At 34.4% G+C, this 10,312-nt stretch overlaps 1 long non-coding RNA gene across 1 annotated transcript; it reads right to left on the bottom strand.

Annotated features, from left to right (window-relative positions):
- Positions 1-6,209: 6,209 nt before the first annotated feature.
- Positions 6,210-9,869, bottom strand: LOC144962029 (uncharacterized). Its single transcript, XR_013643351.1, has 3 exons — positions 9,852-9,869; positions 6,870-6,893; positions 6,210-6,319 (listed from the first exon to the last, which is right to left on the bottom strand). It is a non-coding gene; the product is annotated as an uncharacterized LOC144962029 (long non-coding RNA).
- Positions 9,870-10,312: the final 443 nt, after the last annotated feature.

Genomic DNA, 10,312 nt, shown 5'->3' with positions numbered 1-10,312 from the left:
TCTATTGCTACCATTGTTATTAATATAAATCCGATCAATGGAGCCAAGTCTAAAATGTACAAGTAAAAGTGTAGTTTAATATGTCCAATTTGTTTATCAACATAAACCTGGCCTTTTTTGCTATTTTCCGTCCACAAATCAAGGTTGATCGAGCTCAGTCAAAGACATTCATATAGAGATTAAATCGCACAGCGTCCCTGGTTTCATATCCAAGAAAATGGCGGCGCTCGACCTCTCACTAGCCACTTTTGATGACGTTTTACTACCTGTTGTCCTCTCTAGTCCTGTATTCTCTATGGTGAGTACCTACCACCGGTGTTGTTAGTATTAGCCACTGAGTTCTTATTACTATTACATACCTACCACCAGCACTATTACAATAGGATTCAATAGTCTGATGTCACGTCCGCCTTGCAACGAGCAGTGTGTGGTTCTAAACAAAGAAAATCGATACTTTTTATTCTTCTTGCTGGCTAGAACTTTTTCACATGTCATGTGATTGGAATGTATAAAAATAAAAGTCAAAACATGATCAAATTTATAATGTTTTTCTCCTCTGGCTAAGCTTTTATGCTCGCCAGACAAGTATTTCATTTGGACGTCCGCTATTGTGCCGACGGTTTAGAACCAGTTACTAAGTTACAATGCGTCATTACGAGGGTAGTGACGTCACGACTGTTGAAGCCTATTATTGTAACTTGAAAAAATTATCATGAATCATTTATAACTCCCTTATTTGTGGGCCTATTTTGTCATTCGTAGTATTAATGTGATTGTAATAGAGAGATAGAAACTTCCGAGTAATTTTTTTCTGATGCAAAATTATTACTTTGTATAATTTAGTTCCAATAAAAATGGTTGGTAAATAAAAATGTTACCTTCTTCAATCTACCGCCACGATCTATTCGTATAGAATTGTGAGTCGAGCGTCCGAAGTCTTTGACCAATCATAGGCTCTCTAACCGACAGGCCGAAACAAAGACTCTTCTCGCCTTCCATGTATTACGTTATTGTTATGCAAAAAATGTAACACCTTTTTGTGTAGGCATATAGCTAAACTCTAAAAGTTAGAAATATAGTTCTGAGGAAATTGAAAGTCACATTGCTGAAATAAGCTTGAAAAAAGACGAACATTGGTTCTTATTTCAGAAAAATCAGTTAAAAACCAACTGTTTTACGAATAAATTTGATTTTTAAAAATGTTTTAAATTATTTTAGCACTTTTAAACAAATTATTGTTTATTTATCGGCCGATTTTCTTGATTTTTATATCATTCTTTATATCTCAAAGAGACGAGATCAGTGATATACTTTGTTTGTTTCAAATGTAACTAGAACATTATTTGGCTTTTTTAACCTTTCAACCATACCTGGATAATATATTCGTCAAGGTGGTGATTGTGACGCAACTATCCGATGACCGTCTTCTAATGCTTCAGCGAAGATTCAATGTATAGTTGACTTCTGTTGACACGTGAGCTGTCAGAACGATCAATCGATCTTCGATCAAAAAATTTGACACCTTTTTGAGTAGGCCTAATAGCTAAAATCTAAAAGTAAAAAATGTAATTGTGAGGAATTTGAAATTGGCGTTGCTGAAATCAGCTTGAAAAATGAGGAACATTGGTCTTTATTTCAGAAAAATCGGTTGAAAACCAATTGTTTTACGAATATGATTTTAGAAATTGCATTTCTAAAAACTTTTGATTTTTAAAGCGACTTTTTAAAAAAATTATCGGCCGATTTTCTTGATTTTTATATCATGTTTCACATCTCAATGAGACGAACACGTAGATGTACTCGTTAGATTGAAAAGAGTGTAAAACATATTTCGTTTTTCGATTGCGAGTCCAGCCTTACTAATTAATTCATGAGCGTTGAGACAGTGACGCAACATTACATACAAAACCTCGTGGTCCCGGCCACAGAGCTTTTGGCGTTACACAACTACTCGTCACTTTCGGTCAACTGTGTCCTTGAAGGTGTACCGCCTTTATGAAGGCTCTCTAACGATATACAGCATTGGTACTATCGAGATATCGTTCATGGCGACGAGATGTGACGCAAGAAGGCTAGATCCGGGTAAGTATTTTTCAGTATCTCGTCGATAGGTACGATTTTGTTAAGAGTCTAATTACCCGCTGAGTCCTTACTATCATCGCTATTAGCCACTGAGTTCTTACCACCAACGCTATTACAATTACCCGCTGAGTCCCTACCACCACTAGCCACTTAGTTCCTTTTACTATAACACACGCAATCCCTACTTCCAGTTCTATCACACACCGCTCTATCAGCTCTATTATTAGTCACTTCCCTATAACCAGCGCCATAACTGTTAGCCACTGAGTCCCCATCACTACCATCAGCGCTATTACTATTAGCCACTGAGTTCCTACCACCAGCACTATTACAATTACCCGCTGAGTCCATATCACCATCGCTATTAGCCACTGAATTCTTTTTACTATAACTATAACACACGGAATCCCTACCACCAATCTTTTACTCACTGAGTTCCTACCACCAGCGCTATTACTAGTAGCCACCAGCAACATGACCCACTGAGTTCCTTCTACCGGAGCTATCAGCCACTGAGGCCTTACCACCAGTGCTATCACACACGGAGTCCCTACCACCTATTACAATAACCCACTGAGTCCATACCACCGCCGCTATTAGCCACTGAGTTCCTACCACCAGCGCTATTACACTTACCTGCTGAGCCCCGCCTCACTCGTAACTCCCTTTATGATGGCATTAAAAATATCAAATTCTCAGATTACGCATAATGACGCCATGAATATCTCATCTGATTAACCAGTCAGAACGCGTGTCTAAAAACTCGAAAATGGGATTGGATCCGACTGAAAGACCAAAAGAAAAAGGTGTACCGATAAATCCAGGAACAACTGGTTCCTGCAGTTGACTCAACTCCGACCATTTTGAGATAAAAGAAAGTGCACACGCCCAAATCGTTCTTTCTCTAAGGAATTCACTCAAGAACCATGCTTGCTAATGTGATTACACTCGAAATCACATTTAGCGGAATATACGTAATATGTGAATGAGGGTACGGATTATAAATTATATCAATCTTATAGCTGTGGACTTTTATTGTGTTATGATTAATCAATACCTTTTAAAACTAGTATGTATAATGAGTGATAATTAATATCGTGTTTTCGACGGGACCGTACGTATATTCGCAAGCTATTAAATAACATAAATTGGTAACTCGATTTATTATAAAGAAAATATTTCATTAATTCTATATACCTATAAATGTATATATAATTGTATATGTAAGTGTGCTTTTCAAATTAATGAATTACATTTACCTGAAGCACATTTTATAAATGTGCTATCACTTAAGCGCTATAGTAATATTATGTATTTATATGTATTAATTCGTATGCTCTCATTGTTGGTTTATCCCACTAACCTAAATGTATCCCGTTAGGGCTATGATTAATAATAATTATTATTATCATTTGTTAAAATGAGATCAGTGGTGTTGTCAAGGGTTATTAATTGAAATCCTTTCAACATAAGGAATACAAGATTTTGGAAGCAGTCAAAGTTTTGTTCCTATATATACACATATCTGGTTACGTTATCCTTAATCATCCCTCGGGTTACCTACGTATGTGATTTGAATACCCGCTAAATGAGGACTCTGCTCGCTAAACAAAGGAGGTTTCGGCCCAACCAAAGAAAGACCAAGAAACCATCCACGAACAAGCAAGCAAACGACACCCTAACCACAGACCTCAACAAATAAACTAAGAAGAATACACGAACTTCGTAGCATAGTGTAAACGAGAGGATGAAAATTAACTTACCCATAGCCTAACTTTAATTAATTAAAAGTCTACTATTATTCTTCCGTTTAATTATGTGTTAGTTAATGTGTTATTTTGTGAGGTTGTTCTATTGATTTATATTAAAGTTTTTATAATTTAGAATTTAATTATTATCTTATGAACCTGATCTATCCCTAAATAACGTGCCACATCTACCACTACAACTAATCATTTTTTAAAACTTAGAACTTTATTAGTATTTGTCGAGTTACCAGGAACTTCAAACCCAACTATAACTGGATGAAAGAGGCACCAGGCTGCACAAATTAAATAAATAAATAAAATTGAGCTTTTATATAGAACAATATCCACTAAACATGCTTAAAGCGCTTTACAAGGGTCCCTGATCAACAACAACACTTAACATGTAGGACAAGACATGGCGCCTGTTACAGGAGAGCTATTTGACTTATATTTGTCTTCTCCTACTTGCCACTTCTCCTTCATAGACGCGACAATGTTATTTGGTTGAATGGTAAAGCAATTTCAGCTGAAGTTGGAGCTCTCACATTACATTATTGGATACATTGCTTAGAGCGGTTTGCATTTAACTGGAATGATTTGTTTGGCTGTTGACCATAATAACTTAATTCACCTTGTGCGCTCAAAAAACATAAAGAGCTTTGTTTACATAGTCAACATGAAGAGAAAACCTTTGCATTTTGGAATCGCAACGAATCCGTTCAAACGGATGTTTCCAGCAATTTGGGGGTTAATAATATCGAAAGCAAACCTTGACTTGTGTCCAACCATTTTGAAAGCAATGATGACATCAATAATCACAAATAATATTACAGAAATCATACAATCCAGAAACGTAGATCATCTATTCAAAGGTCTCATCTCCCCACTTGGGCTGATGGAAACAAACATTGTCAAGATTACGCAAGCAAAAATAGGGCTATTTATTTACACCAAAGTCAACAAACGTGTGTAGACCTTTATAATGTGTACCACCTCCTTTGACATTTTTTTGTTCTAGACGAAGCTAATTGCTTAACATGAACTCTGACAACTGTTGTAGAAATAATATCTTACGCACTTTAATTAAAATTAAGAAATATGCTTTATTGTTCTAAATTTAAAGGACAATTTCAATGATTAAATCATTTAACTTAAAGACATTTGATTTGACCGGTTCCCATACACGTGAGATCCAACTTTCTTCACACGGTTTTCTAGTTTAAAATACTTGTCATGAGAAAAAGAATAGATATTCATCTTTTCTTGCAGAAGTTGCGAACAGCGTATCTAAGCTTGAATATTTTGACATAGCGGAAAATAATTTGAGATGGCTACACAAAAGCAAAATTTGGTTTTCCAAAAAAATTGAAGTACTTCTGTGTTGCATCCAACCCATTTATGAGCACTCCTTTGGACTTGAGTCTCACGCCAAACTTGGAGATTTTAAAGAAAGACAATCTCTCGATAAACATTATAAATCTAATGAAGTGACAAACTTTACACTGAAACTTGACCACAACCAGTTGTATTGCGCATACTGGGCTCTGCATTTTTAAAAAAATGGCTGCATCATAGCAGTCTGCAATTTGACAATGACAAAGACTAAATTTGTATGACTGGGGAAGGGACGTTGTCCAAAACTTTCAAACTGTTCTGACGTTGTCTCGTTTTGGAGGAAATGCTACGATGTAACATACTTCCTGACTTCTTTGATAATAGCATCATCCCTTCTATCTCTGTATCTCGCTGCATTCCTTGTCATTATTCGAAGACAAGACTTTTAAGCAGTTTGTTTCAAAAGTGGTGATTCCTCGGTTTAAACTTTAAACCAGATACTATTTACTTACGACGCGGTCATTGGATACACCTCACAGGACTGGCATTTCATCAGGATGGTTGTGTTGCCATATTTGGAAATTCAGTGGGGTCTGCGATTGTTTATCCACCAGTGAGACATGTTACAAGATACGTTGATGATGTCAGTTGCTGTTTGAGAAAGCTGGAGGACGCCGCTCGTCATTACATACAACTTTTTGGAGCTCTGTGGCATGGTACACAAAGTTATGAAGGTTTGTGTTGTGTGTACCTACACAATAACGATAGTTATGGCCATCTGGTCTAGTGGCATGACTCTGCCTTTGGATCGGAAGGTCTTGGGTTCAAGTCCCTGTCTGAGCGACGCATAGTTGAGTCCATGGAGAAGATTCTTTATTCATGTTCGCTCACAATAAGGTGTAAATTGAGTACCTGGCTGTTAACAGTGTTATTTATGTCTGACAAAAAGTATAATATCGTCCAACATGCTCATATGATGTCTTACATCCATTGTAAGACTTAATATTGCAAGATAACAACAGCAGAGAAGAAAAAAAAGATATATTATAGTTTTTATATATTATGTTTCTTTATTGCATAATCTCAACAACAGTGACGAAACATGTGCCGTTGTAGTAACGTCCAAAGGCCTATCCAATGGGACCTCCCCAACGCTGTGAGTAAAATAAAACAGTAAATTGGTAATATTCGTGCTTTAAAAAATAAATTGTTACACTTATCGTCTCAAAATTACATAATCTCAGAGCAACATGCACTTCCCACAGCCGTTTACTGCTTTCACTTTAGTTCGACAGGCAAATTTTGCCGGACGCTAGTTCATAACAGATGGCGAGTCACGGCCTGTGCCGAAAGGGAGACTGAGCAATTTTTCCTATTTTGATGATTTTTTTTCTCAAGTTCAAAGTGGCGTAGTAAAGATGTTATTAGATGTTGCAATAAGATATTTTAGAGTCATAACTAGTGATTTACATACTTTTATTTGATATAATTTTAGTAGATCATTTGGGATTAGATTTTATAGGAAATAACCATAAAAATGGGTCAGAAATTTTAATTACTTCAAACGATATAATCAAAAATTACATAGTTATCTGAGTTTATACAAATTAATGAGAAATACTGCAATAATCATCAATATTCACAGCGTAGAAATATATAATCAAAGTCGTTTTGTAATGAAGCATTGTTGAGATATCCGCTCACCTGTAAGGCAATATCCTTTTTTGACTGCAATAAAAAAAAATGCGTAATCACCAAATTGTAGGGGTTTGTTGATCAAAATATCACAAAACAGATTTCTTCTTCACGACCTATAAAAAGCTACTTTAAAACCGCTGTCATAAAATTAGAGATTTTACACTGCTCAAAATGTAAACATTTTTGCACCACAAAATAAGATGAATTCATCGTTTTTCAAAATAGTCTTGTGACACGGTAGTTCTGCTAGTGGTTATGAGTTCACTTAATACTATTTTCCGAATAAAAGCAACACACATTAGATAACTGTTATACAACTTATGTAGTTTGCATCCGATTTTGACTTTGTAATTTATTGCTTTTTATTTACATCACGTCGCAATTACCGAAGACTGATATGAATCTCTAGCTTTAACTCATTTGAATTAGTGATTAAATACTCAAAATTGTCAAATTAACAATGAATGTTTATATTTAACTTTGAAAAATTGTATCTATGCATGAACGTTTCACATAGCATTTAAAGTTTTCTTTTAAACCGATAAGCTCTTAAACAATACGATATGATGCAGAATCTCTATCGGTTTCTCTCTCGTAAAGCTGCGAAAAAAGTCTCCTTTATCTATCGATAAGCCATTAAAGAGGACGGCTATGGAATTGGAATTTCACAATCAACCCTGAGTTTCACATGTTATTGTTGTTACGTTGTTGTTGAACACAAGCACATAATTGTGGAAACACTGTATCATAAATTGATGAATTATCTAATTTTGACTGGTCTACATTAAATTTATGTAATCCTCTTTGGCATAGATCTATATAATAAGCTATTTATCAAAACTTTGAAATCAAAATAATGTTGGAAGCGCGTAATGTTCACTTTCATTTGTATTCATCAATAACGTATATTGATTTTTATAAAATGTAAGCATGTCTGTCGTTCCTTCATATTCGGATTCTGTACGAACATCATATAAGTTTCAATTTACTGAACATTCCATTTTAACAATTTTTTGTTTCAAAATGGATAAGCGGAAAATCATATTTTTGACACTATAATCATATTTGGGTTCCGATCCTTACCAGTTATCGATTTTAATAAGCGAAATACTTTCCTATTGTTTTAAAATTCGTGAAAAAATATTTTTTATTTAGACAAAATGATCCAGAGGTTCATACAATTTTTTGCAGCTGTACATTGTGAACAGCTGAGAAAAAAAAAGAAGAAAAAGGCGCGCCCCTTATTAAGAATCCGACTATTGTACTCTGAATATACTCTCATTGATCTGATAAGTTACTTTATTAATTAAAACTATGTGGCTATGGAATGGAATGGAACTATGAATCTGATGCTAGTCCATTGACTATATGGAATGAACCAGTACTCCGAATGTTTTGCCTCACATGAACTTTTGCCTCTTGTGGGTCTGATGTTCATGGACGTGATTTGTTAGCAAATTCAAGATGGGGAAAATTGTGATGTTGCGAATTGCAATGATAACTACAATAAAGCCAACAAATGTTGTGTTTTCAGATTGCCTAAAGAGGAACCAGAATGGGAAACATGGTTAAACAAACTTCTTCCTCATAATGATATTGAACCACAACCGACCGAATTTGTTATTTGTGAAAGACACTGGTCTGCAGGTGTTACAATGAAAATTCTACCTGGCAGACCGATCGTCCCTTATAGGGATGAAATAGTGTTCACAAAATTAAAAAAATAATAAATTCGAGAGATCCTAATTACAAATACGATATATGTAGCGTATCCCTTAGTAGATATTTTGGTATTCATATTTTTCTTGGGATTATCCTCCACAGATTACCTCCCTTTGTTGATATTGTACACTCCTTTCCCCTTCATCTAATTGTTCACCCTCATCCTCATCATCACGTTACATGCACATTCATTAATTAAGCTTCTAAAGAAATCATCCTGAATCAATCACTGTAAGGTCAGTTTTTAGAATATCTAACTACTCATCCTTTCCGTTTTTTTCGCTACTCTTATTCACTGCTGATAATAATAATAATAATCATTAAATATTTTTTGGACCCAGAATTCATAATCATTCTCTAAAAAGGTAGATCTTGCCATATAATGCCCCTGCTGTTATTATGGTTTGAATTTTCTATATTTTTAGTTGGCCCCCACTAGCGGGGACTGAAGATGATGTTTATGATGAACATGATGAGGATAATCTGTCAGTCCTTTCAGTATAGTTGCATATATATATATATATATATATATATATATATATATATATATAATATATATATATATATATATATTAAGCTGTTATTCATTGATCTTTAGAACATTGTTCTAGAGCATTTTCACGAATTTACCATGTTCAATGGGCTTCACAATATTATAATTGATGTGATTAATCAGGTCTTGATAGTTACCTCCCTAATTCAATACGAATTCTTTTTTTTTTTTTTCATTTTAACACCTAATTCTGTATCTAAGAATATTCAAGAGTATTGAAATGTTGAAATTCAATTAAAAACTACCCCAACATTAAATGTAAGTATAATGCATTATCAACTTTCAAGGTTATGATGACATAAACAAAATATGATTTTAATACGTATCATTAATGAAAACTTCGTATATATTATAAATACAACATTTAATCATGATGTCAATGGGGGCGATTTTAAATATTGATATGATGATAATGATATTGATGACGATTTTGATGGTGGTGGTGATGATGATGATGATGATGATGATGATGATGATGATGATGATGATGATGATGATGATGATGATGATGATGATGATGATGGTGATGATGATGATGATGATGATGATGATGATGAGGTTAATATGGTGAGAATGATGATGATGGTGATGATGATGATGATGATGATGATGATGATGATGATGATGATGATGATGATGATGACGATGATGATGATGATGTTTATGATGAACATGATGATGATAATCTGAAACAATAGGTCAAAGCCACTTACTCTTTTCCTTGAAGGATTCTAAAAAGACAAATATATAAAAATTAGCAGATAATCCTATTTATAGTTGGAATAGGTGAACAATTTCATATCAATGCTAATTCATACTCACTACTTGGATTTATTTTTAGTAAATTTGTAAATAAACCATAACTTGCGTGTAGATAAAAGAAATGAATAACAATGATATAAAAACAGAAGCTTCATTATATTTAACAAAGGATGTGGGACGTTTTGGGTTTCCCCTATGTCAAAAAACACGGTAGATTTAGGTGTAAAGTACTAAAGACAGATGTGAGATATGACAATGGCGTTGTTAAGGCTTACTTGTCTACTTGCCAAACATTTTCAGAGTTTTCCATGACACTTAACACCCACCCACCCTACACAAAACTACCTTGTTTTTATTCAAACAAATTTCATACATAACAACAAAATGCGATATCAAACACTTTGTCGAGTTT

This window comes from Berghia stephanieae, unplaced genomic scaffold, assembly GCF_034508935.2.
Source record: "Berghia stephanieae isolate SIO BIC M18660-M18661 unplaced genomic scaffold, UCSD_Bste_1.3 scaffold551, whole genome shotgun sequence".
NCBI lineage: Eukaryota > Metazoa > Mollusca > Gastropoda > Nudibranchia > Aeolidiidae > Berghia > Berghia stephanieae.
Note: the sequence above shows the minus strand (reverse complement) of the source record. Positions and strands in the feature narration are given on the sequence as shown.